The sequence below is a fragment of the Saccoglossus kowalevskii genome, chromosome 1 (assembly GCF_978046115.1).
Source record: "Saccoglossus kowalevskii chromosome 1, keSacKowa6.1, whole genome shotgun sequence".
NCBI classification, from domain to species: Eukaryota; Metazoa; Hemichordata; class Enteropneusta; family Harrimaniidae; genus Saccoglossus; species Saccoglossus kowalevskii.
In genome coordinates this window covers 11214679-11229757 of record NC_140641.1, presented here as the reverse complement: position 1 = coordinate 11229757, position 15079 = coordinate 11214679, and the positions used below count along the sequence as shown (strand labels likewise).

The 15079-nt window shown below is 34.4% G+C and overlaps 1 protein-coding gene across 1 annotated transcript in view; it reads right to left on the bottom strand.

Moving 5' to 3' along the window:
• Window positions 1–15079, bottom strand: part of LOC100313671 (neuroligin 1/2-like protein) — a 63082-nt gene that overhangs the window by 42615 nt on the left and 5388 nt on the right. The gene's annotated exons all lie outside the window — the stretch shown is intronic.

Here is a 15079-nt window from a genome sequence, read left to right as displayed (position 1 = left end):
AACTTCATATAATATTATTATACATCACCCTCCCTATTAATATGATATTATAAAGTAATTACAAAAATACCTCGAAAGTATAGACAAAGACAGTAAGAATGTCGACCGACGCAATCCAACCACTTCTTGTAAGAATACCGGAACTGAGCAAGATAGCGGAAATTAGTTTTACTCTTTCGCTATGTTTGTTTTCAAACACGTCCGCCATCTTGAAAACATTGCTTATTTTGAATACGTGTTTCCTAATAAGCTAGAATGCAGATATCCCATGCAATATCGCAATACAACGGTCCGGCCTAACTTATGGCAATGCGGTGACTTAGGAGCAATTATACTAAGTTGCATTATGATGACAACGCTGTAAATATAGTAATTTTGAAAAGTAGAAAATAATTAAATATATATTTCAACACTGTATAGCGTTGAAAGTTCGTGATGCTGGATCACTGTTCCCTGGCGCGTCATTTATCGCCATACTTTGAAACATGAATAATCATCCATCATGCATTAACTTAATAAGCTGTAATCTCTTTTGTGAGGTACGGAATAGTAAGTAGTAACAATTCAATGTGACAGCTTAGTCTAGCAAAAATTAATTTCCGCTATTTGGGGTTTTTAATCGCATAATGTTATCATTTACATTTCTTTCCGTGAGTATAAAATACGGGCAATCGAGTGACAACTGTCAATATTACAATTGATATGTACCTTAATTGAAAGCATAGTTCGAACTATGTCACAGTATCCAGTATAGAATAGTGTTGGATGAGTGGTTATTACGAGTCAAGGGAGCGATGCCTGGGGAATATGTCACGGGAATGAAGCATGCTGTGCAGATTCCTGGAGACAGGCCTTGATAAAAGCATACATAGACAGTGTATGCACGCAACCCCTTAATTAATTGTGAATATACCTAATACCTAATTCCCATTGCGGTCTCGTGTTTGCCTTTGCCATTTATGAGGTACATTGGTATATACGGATTAGATGCAGATACATGTAGGTCAAAGTACATGTATTATTGTGAATTTCGCGAATAATATATGTATATACGCGTAATTAATAATTTCTTCATAGATTGGGAGAGGCCGGATATGTTATAATTAATACACACAGTAGTTGGAATTGATTGCCATAAATAAGAAATGTTACGTTCTTTGATAGGAATAAAACAAAGTAGCTGCGCTATCCTAACTGTCACGGCCAGCTGCCGTAACTCATTGAATTACACACACGAATATGAGTTATTAGTTGGTGTCTAGATTTTATTGAACGTGATTGATATATTATTGACATATAATTCTGTTATAGATTCCGGTACACTCGTTGTTATCCATTATTCAGATATACTGGTCTGAAGTAGAAACCCCTTGAATGTAATTAAATATTGATATATTTGTACAGCGGGCCGACACAGCTCGTGTACATGAAATAAGAACAGAGATTCCCAGTAAATATATTAATATTTATCAGCTTAGCATGTATAAAATACTACATTATTTTTAAAGTTTCTGCAGTTATATCATTAAAACGATGTATAATTGGAGTACCATGTTTTCACGGTACGCCCTTTCAATGGCAACATAACCCAAATATTTTCTCAGGCCGTCGCAACATACCCCTCCATCCGATTCCTATCCTCGTATTTCTCAAATCACTTATATCATTCACAATCTGACTAGATTTATACTTTAGTTAATTGCCTTGAAGAAACGTTTAAAGGTTGGCAACACATGGTAAAAGTGGATATTGTGCAAATATTTATCTTTAATTACGAAATGTACATAACCCCTACGCTGGTTGGGCGTGCTCAATGACATATGTGTACACATACTTGTCGAGATTGATGCATATGCGACTTTGTGGGAGCCATGGCATTTCAGGTTCTTTTTCGATTGGACCTGCTCGATCCCAGGATAGCTTATTACATTGTCATGACCAAAGAGCCCTTTCATGTAGTCCCAAACATAAATACTGTTTCTTTGGCAAAGCGGACATCCGGTGAGAATCAGAGCGCTAGACTAAGTACAGACAATTACTCATGGAGACAACAAAGACAGAATATGAGTGTATCTAAATTACTGTGTATTTTTCAGTGGCCACGAAGCTTCCGTGGTGAACATATTCAATTACTGGCGTCTGCGTGAAGACGAATAATACATTTGGAAGGCACTCCTCTAAGTATGTTGTTAAGCTGATACGTTTGGATTGTAGGCGTCTTTGCAGGAATAACTTACTCCGCTCAGTCGTATTTAAGACTAATCGACTTAGAAGTTAACCATTGAGCGAACAATGTTGGTGAATGTTAAAACCGCAATGATGATTGGCAGATGACCGTCACCCGTGACGTCATGAATACTAAAATTATAGGGAATTTGTTTTTCATTTATATTTTTAAGTCTGCCATCCTCCATACATCGTGAATATTGTTGCAATGAAATACGTAACATTATCATCATAGCTATTGTGTTTTTAATCATGATGTTGGGTGGTATTTCAATGAATATTTATTTATGCGAGCGAATACGTGCGATTGTGATTGCTTCGCTATCTGGGTTCAAGTTATGTTGAATTCAAAATATAATATATACTACTCGTGACTATGAAATGTGTGTGAAATTCCTGTTTTATAGAGAAGTGTGTTGTATATATTCTGATGGTTATGATGAGTGTACATGACACTGACTTCTGTTATCGTAAATAATCTCCGCGAACAGATTATAAGTCACATTTTGTTCTCACTAAGAAAGATAATAAGCACATTTACATTTCAGCGTTGTACAATTACGGTTAGTAAAACGGTAAGTTTATATTTTCAAATAAAATAAATTCAAAATAAATAAATATATATCAATGTTAATTATGAATTGAATATTGTAAGTAATTGGATACAATGTAATAATAGAGCGCATATATTTTAGAGTACACGTGTGACCTTAAAAAAACATGTCATGTATTGAATTGTGACTGGTCGCCCCAGAACTATAGACAGACATTAGACTAAATATGACATGATAATCAGGCGATCGGTTAACCCGAGTGATTGTATAAACAAACACGATGCCGTGTCCTTGGTTTCAACAATCCTCCTAGCTCGATCCTTACTGCCAGTCATGAAACGCGTTATAATATTATATAAATATAATTGCTGGCACATATTCGTCCTTCGCCATTTCATGAATCAGCAATAACATGTGTATGCTCTTGGAACACAGTGCCATCTCTTAGAAAAGTTGAATGACTCACGCTACGAGAAAGTGGCCACATTATGTCAATACAATTCCGTTTTCTATCATTCATTTGAAAGAGCACAAGTACGTATCTAACTGCTGAATATAGTACATTTACTATAATGTAATACATATTTATTTTATGGATAGATTATGTACCTTGAAAAAAATTACCATATCAGGTATTACAGACACGACAGGTAACTCTCATGTAAAAGCACAAGATCACCTTGCCCTCGACATCAATTTTAACAAAACATAAATCTGCAATTGAAGTATTTTATGCGAAGGTAATAAATTGCACTCTTAGATATATGTTTATCTGTGCTTCCAATTCTCCATATACAGTAAGTATCGATAGACGTTTTGGCAGCCTAATGCACTTACAATCAGATTGATCAAATTATCTGCAGTAATAATTGTCATTTATCTAAACAGTTATGCCTACTTGGTCTGTTTTAATCACAGAAATTTGGCATTTTACCATTAACTTTAGGCTAGTCACAGACATTTTAATGGTAACAACATTTATATGCTTAACGCCACACGAATACGACTGCGGAACATGGAATTACATGTTATCAAGCAACCACATGTTAATACATTGCGCGATTTCTATTATAAGCACGCAGGTTTCAAGACTGAACGAACAGTTAAGTAAATTAAATTAGTATTCACATGTGATAGTCAGAGTGTATTCCAAGGACTTCTCAATACGTATTTGTCGATCGATGACAATCTCCTGACCCCAAGACATTTAATTCCAAAGCCATTTTATTGAGAAGAACGCATTAAAGTATTTTGCTCTCTACCACAAATAACAAGTTGGATTGATGGGGCGATGACGAATTATATAACAAGAATGCAAATAATGAAATCTACTTTTGTCGAAAGCATGATATCAACTCAATACGAACATACAGACTGTTGAATCATGTGGGTGGTTTATTTAGATTTTGTTATTTGCCTATTTGCTCTCACTGATTCTGGCATGTTGTTACCTCTCTCGAATTCATTCTCATTCGATATATTTCTCCGTGCATTCTGTTAAATCAATGATCACGTCTAGCACAACTAACGTGATCAAACTTTGCATTTACACAACCTTTAAAGCAATAACAGTCCATCAAAGTTCTCTTTCATCAATATTGTCTTGAAAGACGCAAGTCTATTAAATTAAACCTGTCACAAAAGAAAACCTAAGTCCTGGGTAGAATCATCCAAATCTCAAAATGCATCGCCCAACTCTGAAAAATGAGCCCAATAAATTGACGCATCCATACATAAAAATTAATCAAGATATGTAACTATCGGAATGCTGTCAATAAACACGTTATGTTTTACGTGAATCACTAGAACTATAAGTGCTGACTAGACGAAGGATAGATAGGCGGGACAAGGTACGTGACTAGACTACTGATATATATATTAAAAGCATATAACGTTCGTAGTTTTACGTAACGCACGCTGAGTGTCACATGCTGTAGCCGTCTGTCTATATGTAACTGACATCTAAGTAGGTCACAATAGAAATATTCTTTGCAATGACCTAGCAATGTCATCAACAAAAAAACTAGAAACATATATCTATGTAATAATCACAAGCACTAAGCATGCTAATTACATTATGCAAATTAGTAGATAGTATAAATTTACATAGATATGACTTGATTATGATCAGACCGTTTTATAACACTGGGTAACTTGTGTTAATATTCTATTTATGTGAAGTGGATTTACATTGATCAGGTTTATTTGTATAGTGGTTTAACATGTCACTTGTAAACTTTTATATTATATATGTTATGATAAGAAATAAATTAATTGTACGTATAAAACATAATATCACATTTGAGAATGGCATTGACTTGAACATCGTCATAGTTTATTGTATTTAACACTATCTACGCATGAACGCAATTGCATTTAAAGAAATTGTAACACGTTTTAAAAAGTGTTTTACATGAATCCACGTGGCTGACGTATCGACAAATACATAGCTAACGTCACTTATCTTGAGTAAGAACACCTGCGCCCTATGAGGTGGTTATATCACGTATTGCGTTTTTAAAAAAAAAGTCTGTATCGAAAACTTGTAAGACATCTATCACCATATCGAGTCCTGTCAGTGGTATTATATCTTTTTATCAATTACAGAGTAACCCCGACGCGCCATAGTATCAATTCGGTAGTTGTCATGGTGTGTCATACAATGTGTACTATGAATAATTCATTATGCCGGGAGCTATGTATAGAGAGGTGTGTTTAAATGATTTAACAAACACAGGAATGTGCGAGGTTGACACTAGCAGGTACCAAGGGACTAATATAAGTGGTCCCTAGCCCCATTAGGAAAGCCGCTGTAATACATATGTATTGCCTAACGTTATATAAAACTGTGGTGACTCGAATATGAAATATATTAGTTTTATACTGTGATAGCATAGCACAGGTACGTAATAATATGCGATAATTATAATGATTCATTTTATCATTTTGTATTAATTTAGCAGTCCCAGACAGTGAATGGGGGGGGGGGTATAACAGTTATCTACTGTTGTTTGTGGTAATGTTGTTGTTGTTTGGTTCATTTGGGTTATGAATTCGGATGTGCATGTAAATGCAATCGCACAAACTTTTGAAAAAGTTGTTATTCGGAACAAACTTTGAAGAACATATTTAATTTGGGCACTTAAATTCATTTTATAGTGTCTGCACAATTCTTATTCCATTCCTGCCAGAATTTGTCATTTAAGAATAACTTGTGTTTTTTTTTGACAGTTTTGTCATATTGTTGATGAGAATGTGAATCATATGGGATATATTTGTTTGTATTGTCTTGTTGGTCAATTTAATTAGGATTGGTTTGTGAACTCCCTGGTCGAAAAATTGACGAAACAAGTTTTGGTGAACTTGCTTTTTCCAAATAGTAAACTAAAACAAATATTAAATGGTTGATTTCATGGTTAAATAGAAATAGAAATTACATTGTTGTGTCGTTAATCTTTATAATAAGAATAGTCAACACCTTCCTGACACTGATTTACTCACTGGTAACAACCAATGAAACAGTTTTCTCCTATTACAAATTTCAAAAACAATTTTAATCTGATCACAAGATAGGATTGCATACATAATGTCCAATTAGGACGAATCGCCTGTACAATATTATTCCACCTGAGAAGGCAGCGCCACCAAACGAATCAAATTGATAGCAACATTGAATATCCGGTCAACATTTATTAGCCCAGCACAAATGTACGTTAATACGAGGTGTAGTCATGGTGACTGCACTGTATATGTAAGATTCGTATAGTAACCGTAGTGTAGTATAAATTATGAAATAAAAACAGTATTATTGGCACGACTCCGACACCTGCGGACAATACAAGGTACGGCAAATTTCCCATTGTTATTTCTAACTAGTTATTGAATTGCGCGAATACAGATTGCGCCTTCGTAGAACAGTGTTCACCATTACCTAAGTTCAATGAACCCATGACCACCACTACAGCAGTACTATACATGTTGAGGAAGAGATTAAATTGCCTAACATTACACCAGTTTCTTCCCAATACACGCCTTTCATGATACAGGCATTATATACTAAAACTCTAAAACCTGACTTCGTGTGGTGCGTGTATTTATTAAATTTATATATAATTTAATCTAATTGTGTTTACAATAAGCGACAGATGAATGCACACAATGCAGGTATGTAGACGTTTATATTCAATGACAATTCACGTACACTATACAATATCCTTATTTGCCGAGTCAATAAATCGATCTTAATTCAAAAGAAGTGAGTTCTATATTGCACATGTGATGATTTGGCATTAGTTCAATAGATTACCTTCAAAATCCAAAGGCAAATGCGAGCGTGCTGAACGTGTCGTGGACAAGGTAATAGTAGTATTTCGTTATGTGTGGGTTCCGTATTTTATGTGACATGTAGTTTGTATCAGTGTATATAACCTGGGACATACATTGTCTATTGGTAGACACATATTCCAAGCACTGTATAATAAAACCAATGTTATGCAGTTGCCTAATACATGAATTAAAACTTGGTAGATACACCTTGCCTCAGACAATTAATGTTCATCATTCTCAATCATGAAGCAGATTAAAAAAGACATGCATAATTCAATCTAAAGATTAATTGTAATTAATTGTAATTAAATGAGTAGTTCGAGTTCAACGTGTATGACTTATAAGATCTGATGATTACAATTATCCCAACTCATAACTCATAGGAAATAATGTTTTCCAATGACAGCATCGACAAGATTGATCTGTTTGCTATTTTTAGCAGATGGAATTAGTCCAACGACGTATCAGACTTCTAGTCAGACTGCCTTATTACAGACTATAATTTTTGATCGCTATTAAAGACAGGAATTCGTATTTTAGTATATTAAGACAACCAAGAATGGCTTATTACGACGCGAGTTGTATTTTAAACCCGGTGATTATGCAAAGTTAACAATAAAATGTATTGTTTTCTTCAGAAATCAGTGTGGATTTAAATGAGACACAGTGAAAATTTCACTTTCTACAGTAATTGGACATTTACATCATCTCTGCTGTTCTACAAAAAATAACTCCCATTGCATATACACCGTGAACACGTGACTCGTCTCACTGATTAAGCCACATGTCAAATCAAATTAGAGTCATTTATAGAGAGGATTCACCAAATCAACAAAGGAAGCACATATCAATATTTCAAAATTAAATCCCCAAAACTTATTACTATATTTTAACATTATATTGTACCTGTATAATCAACAAACAACTAAAATATATATATATACGTGTCAGTAGAGGCGTGTGTACTCTCGCGAGATATATTTCCACTGATTACTTTGTTATCACCGTTGGGTATACTGGAATTATATGACAAGACAGACACTGAGCTCCTGGGGCCGATGGTCAAAGCAATCCAATTTGTATGCAAAGCGTGGAACGTTTTGCGTCACTTATTACTGAGGATGAAAACGTTAACCAACCCCGGTTTACATAGTTTGTTTATATACTAGTAGTCGCTGATCTGACCAAGTAAGCCGATAAAAGGATATTTGTTCAATATATATATTAAGTAGGGTGGCTGCAAAGCAACACTGACGACGCTGAACAACTGTGAATAGAGCACTGGGTATATTGTAGAACACGTTGAAATAACTGCATGCAATTGCAGCGAATTTGACTCAATGCATGAATTAACAGAATTTTAATTTAGCTAAAAGTGTCAATTATCTTATTGTGAGAATATACTTCCTATTACTTACATCTTGAATTTGCGAAATTACAGATTATCTAAATGAGCTAAAATAATAAGCTAGCTAAAAAGACATGTTTACAGTAGCATTGGATTTTCGAGCTTCTGAGCATGTGCAATATAATTAAATAATTAATTTCTCTGACATTGTCAACATCTGGTTTTAGTACAAACCGCGCCCCTAAAATTGGCAACGGAAACAACAATACTTAACCAATTAGTGAAATCAATGCATGTATCCAAGGTTGAAAGAGAGAGAGAACTGAACTACAAACAACTCGTAGCTGCATGAATTATACAACTATATTAAACACGTCGTAGTTAGCAGTGAACTGATTTATGGTTTGTTTAGAGCCAATATATCCATGGTTTGTTTTGTCGCAATAACATTGATTTGTAACTGTCACAGCTACATTAATAATATATAGAGGGGTTTGTAAAGATTATTTCGTCGATCCTTTCACGGATGAGTCTGGGTACACATCCACTGCTGTGTTAAGGCTCTGTTAGTAGTTACTAACGCTAAACATGCAAGGTTTGACGGGGTGGAAATCATGACAAATTGACCTCAGCGGTGAAGGTCAATTGAAATATCACTGTGTCTGCCAGTAAAAATAAATGTACGTACAATGATAGATAGTCGAAAAATCGAAAATGAGAGAAAGGAAGTACACGTTTCTTGTTTGCACGTCTTTTTATGTGATAGACTATTTTGTAATAATCGCAAAAAAGTGTAACACAACATTTATTACACAGGATTGCAATACCATATTACAACCAACCAACCAAATTCACTTGTTTATCTGTTCTCAAAATTGTGTTATTATTTCTGCAATTAGAATTCATATAGTATATTGCATGGTACCTCTAGGGTGAACATGTCATCACATCATAATTATCCTAATCATATTCCGATCGCAACTCCCTCTTGTGTACCCACGTGGTAAAGTTAACACTAATACGGTTTGCATCTCACGAGATTGTCTAGTCATGGCGGTGACACCAAAGATGTTGTTTTTCAATACATTTCAATAAATAATTATATAAATAAATAATTGTTTGACGGGTTATAATTCGATTTCCCATTCACTTTAGATGATTGTAAACTCGCAATTTTTAATATTGAATTATTAATTTCGTCTTGCATATCTCATCTTTTTAATAAATAATGTACATTGCATTAATATATACACGTAATTACAATTACACGTAATTATAGCTACTCCATACGCCTTTAAGCCCTCAGTCGGAGAAGATCGAGCAGGTTTAATATACATCGTATTTCAGGAAAATACTTATAAGCAAATATTCCAAAATCGCCACACAGGTGTATTTACCAATTGCATTTGTTTATGTTCAAAGTATTGTTTCGTGTATGAAAAGGTTTTATGATATGATTCTAAATAAGATGCAAGTAGTATATATTATTATTATTATTATTATTATTATTATTATTATTATTATTATTATTATTGCTGGGAATGATACAAAGAGACGGTATTCGCTGAACTATGCTGTAGTCCTGCGCTATTTCAAATGCCCAATTAGCTTTGTGGTTAGCGAATTCTTTATTCCTCATAAATTCAAAAATATGGTACGAGACCCCAAACTCTGTCCGATAGATAACATTTGCAGTCCATCGCGTAAGTTATAAATTGGCTTCTTGAACGAGGTTACATGTCATATCTCACGTGACACACATTCACCTTGACACACAGTTTATTTCCTTTCAATGGTATCAATATCAGAGTACAATTATCTCAGCTGACACACTGAGAGAGTGATGATCATTTATGCATGACATGATTAAGGAAATACATTGGTGGGAAATTCTTATGAATACTAGTACGTTGCGAATATTTGCAATTTAATAAAGTTCCGAGCGCCATAGTTGTGTTCGATATGAGCCCCATGCAACGTCTACAATACATGTCCTATACGGTGTTTGTTGACATTAAACATAAAATTTCGCCGCAGGACGGCTTATTATTATATTACGCATTTTTGTTATCATGGAAACGAATAAAATACATTGTAGATATATATATATATATATTTGCACTTGTGAGATATTCAACGCAATGAATGCTATAGAAAATGCTATGAAATGTTGGATTTATTCTGGAAAATAAAAATGTTTAGACGAATCAAGGTCTTGTGGCAAATGTATGTACATCAATATTATAGTTTGTATATGACAAATATTTGATATAGACATCACTGATTTAATTTATTTTTTTATCTTCTGATGGTGTTCATTTATCCCAAATAAATATGTTCCTTTAAATTATGCTTGCGTCCATACAGCCTACGCTGTGTTCAATTTAATGAGCATTCACATCCTCTCAACTCACAATAACATCAAAGAACGTCCTTTAATTCATCTAGTTTGTCGAAGCCATATGATGGATGGTATTGTCGTTTAGACGTAGTCATTTCCTGGCAACATATTGTGTGGTCTAGAAATTTTAATAAGACCGTCCCAGATTCAACGATCAGTCAAAACTCTCTAATCAACTTTCACAATTTTTCATTTAGCTAAACTTCAGTTATCTAGAAACTGATTATAATATTCAGGTGAACTAACGGATCGTTTGACCCTAATCGAACTCTTTAAGGACTGGGTTCCCATTGATAAAAAACAGGATATATGTGAAACTACATTCATAACGAAATCATTCGTTCGTTGTATTCTTTTATATACTGCTTTATGTAACATATTGTTGCATTGTTGTTTCAATGACCCAAGGACTGTAATTTTAAAACCAAGACATAATTAATAATAAGAGATAATTTATATCATATAGAGTATAATCAGGTCCAGTCATCTGTATTACAACCTACTGTATTTTATTATAGCAATATTTTCAATGTATGGATTTGCTCATATCATAACTATCTCGTTGGCAATAACCATCAATATAACAATTACATGTAAAGGTATTAACTCGTGTATCGTTATGTTAAAATATGCTTGGCATTATTATTTTCTATTTTATGCCATTATGTCACACTATATTCACATAAACCAATGGGTTATTTAACAATATTCATATTAGGTAAGATGTGGATGAGAGTACAAATCGTTGACTGAACTTTGGGTCTGGCATTACCTTTAGTGATCCTCATGAAACACTTATCCAATCAAAGACACTAATGATTTGAGCTGGTCGATACAAAGGCAATCATCGAACTAGTCGGTGCGCGGTGGGATATTCTGCATGAATGTATAAAGTAAATAGCAGTGTCGGTTCCTATCTGGTGGTTTGGCTGAATATATGTCACTTGGACTTTATGTTATCACCACCCTGACTGATCTGCCTGCGTCATATTGTAACACTAATCATCAGCGACTTTTCACTGCAATCGGCATATCAAGAAGGATGCCACACATGAACATACTATCACATTGATATTGATATGAGGAGTTCTTTATATGCATATATTACTGATGTATAATTACATAATACATGCAGTGTAGGCCCATGAAATGGTATTAAATTGAATTAAACAATTCAGGGGATATGTCAGTGTATACCGTTATCTCCATGGTTGACACCCAAGGTTGAATTCATAATTAATGCGAAACACATTCTTAAGAGTCATCCGAAGTAAATTAGTTGTTATAAAGAGTACGTGCGTATACTAACGAGGAAATTACGCCTGTACAATCATGTTGGGTTTTTGTACCACACCCACAAAAACTTTACGTGGGGAAATGTCTTCCGCTGAGTGATTAAGCAAGTATTTATAAATTACATACATTATAAAACTACTAACGAGACCTTAGTACAAGTAATTAATCTGAATACGTGACATCTTTTATTACCCTATCGTAAATATAGATATCGTCTAAGTTGCTTAACTTGATGATCTTGCTGTGGTTAATATTAATACCTATTAACTATATAGTGTATGCAAATCAAGCGTTTTGATGCAGGAAACTTGACGCTCAATTCGGTTTAAGTGTCACACTTATCATATCATAAGGGGTTCAATAATTGCTATATACCCTTTTGCAAATTGAAATTGGGCTATATTTAGAACATATGTATGAGATTATTGCTTTCTCGTTCTATATTAACTCGGTTCGTAAAAATGATGAATGTAATTATTGTTTTTTTAACGTAATATGATAAAAATAATTTAGTGAACACATTTTATAAACGTACATATGTTACGTGTGACGCAATCACTATTGATCGCCGACGCAGATTACCTCCACTGAATACTTTATTAGACTTTATCCGACCATGTCTGGGAACTAAACAACACATTGACAGAAAGTGTTCGTTACAGATTAATGCATTGTACTTCAATTTAATGAAAGAATTTCTTCGATTGCTTGGAGATACAGCGCTGGGATTAAAACATGTAGAACACTGATTGGCTTTGCTGTATTTGCTAATATTCTTTAGTACTAGTATTTCAATTGACCGATTTCAGTCCTAGCACAGATACGTTAATCACGCGATGCGGAGATACTTAAAGAATGTCTACGCAAAGATTTAAAATCTGGAAAGTAGATGACCGATATAGCAGTGTTCAAATATAGATAGGAGTTGAGGTGGGATGTAATATGTCGGGAGTCACGTTCGCTGTGCATACATCGATGCATTACTGTGCGAGTCATTTCAACTCTAGCCTTTTTTCCGTGAATTGCCAGATGATTGCTCACTCTCTCTGATTGCGAAATTGGGTATATACTCTTCTGATTACTAAATTACCTGCCTTCAGCACATGCAAAATGAAATGAGGCATTAGTGTATGAAAGTAATTTTGTGAGAGAGGTTTTTTTGGTCATGATTGCGTGAAATAATCTTTCACTGCGCTTAATATAACTGTGTACGATGTACTTGTATTGTCATCGTACTTCAACCGGAAATAATACCATGTATAAGGCTTTGAAGCTGTTACAACATGATGTTCGGATGTGGCACACATTGTAATGAAATCGTCCACTTCGAAGAATATGTTTTGCAAAGGTATTTATTCATGATGTTGTACATAAACGTTTTATAAAATAATCGCTTCCATTAACATTCTTAATGGTTTGACATCCATTGACTAATTCACTTAATCAAACTTTATGAACAATTGTAGAATTGCCCTGAAAAGCCAGTATTCACGCTAAAGAATTGCAGTGGGTGTAGTATTGTCGTCGCAAAAGATTTTCCTTTGTATGGTTCGAGTCCACATTAGAGAACTTGGATGTATATACAACTGTAGTAGTACAACAATTGTAAATACTGCATGGTGAACGCTTGAAATGTCAAGGCCTGAATTGGCGGCAAACACATCATATAGACGCTACAATAGACACGTATAGTAAATTAGGACTATGTATCATTCTATAATGAGCTATTTTTTACTCTGCCGACTTTGCAAAGCATGTTATATATATAACATTAGTAATCCCACTGGAGTTTTGCAACACAACCCGGTGGATATTCCCCCTACTCACACATGTGATGAAATTATCATGCAGTGTATGTACATCACTAAAAGAACACGTCACCCTTGCTATTGATATTTAGGTCTGTCTGGCGTATTCACGTAAGTCTATATATAATTCGAAATTGTCCGCTTATTCACTCAAGTAAAAAGATCACTTGACCAAAAGACCTTTATATCTATCGCCATTTGATTTCAATCTTCTCAGTATAGTACCACGCACTGGACTACCAGTTAGTTCTTTATTGTGGGAACTAGGCACAAACGGCATTCTTGCTGCAGGGACAATACGTGATGTGTGTGGAAAACGGGTAATGGGGTTATATTCGCTTTGGTCATTGTTATGAATTGATTTTCGAGTAATGAACAGGCCCCGGAGCACCGTCATTGATTTTTCTGCAATATAGTCGGGACTTTTTTTAAATAGTAGTCGGGCATGGCTATTTAATTTGGGTAATCAACCATATGAGTAGATATAGAGATATGTTTTCATTAACCTGTGAAGAATGTATTAGTACGAATACAGAATTAAATATGCATTCACGATAATACATTACAGAGAATAAAATATTGAATGACGCTTATTTCTGAGCAGACAGTATTGATCGATGAAGTATAACACATTTCACTTAAGACATACCCTAACATAGTATTATGAGAACAGCTCTTTGGGCACACGAGTGTAACCTTGACCTCGATCTATGAAAAGGGAATTATCTGAATTTAATTCATTGGCATTTGTCCAGTGGGACTGACTTCTTGTGGTTCAAACGTAACATAGAAACATTCATGTCTGATGTAATTACAAAGGATATTTTGTAGGTATTGGTAAATCAGTTTTAATTCTTTTTGTTTTCTTTAGTTCTGAATAATCGTATTCATTCATTAAATATCACAAATTTCTGTGACTACGTCAGAGCCATCCAAATGATACACATATGGACTGGTGTGGTCATGATGAGTACAAAACTGTGATCGGAATATGACCTGTAATTGGTTTATTGTACGCTCACACCCATTGAAATGCTAGCGTAATCTGTACTGATTAGATACTCTTCTATAAACCTAGTTTTGTGAATTACATTTATTATTTATTGCCATATATGCTGAA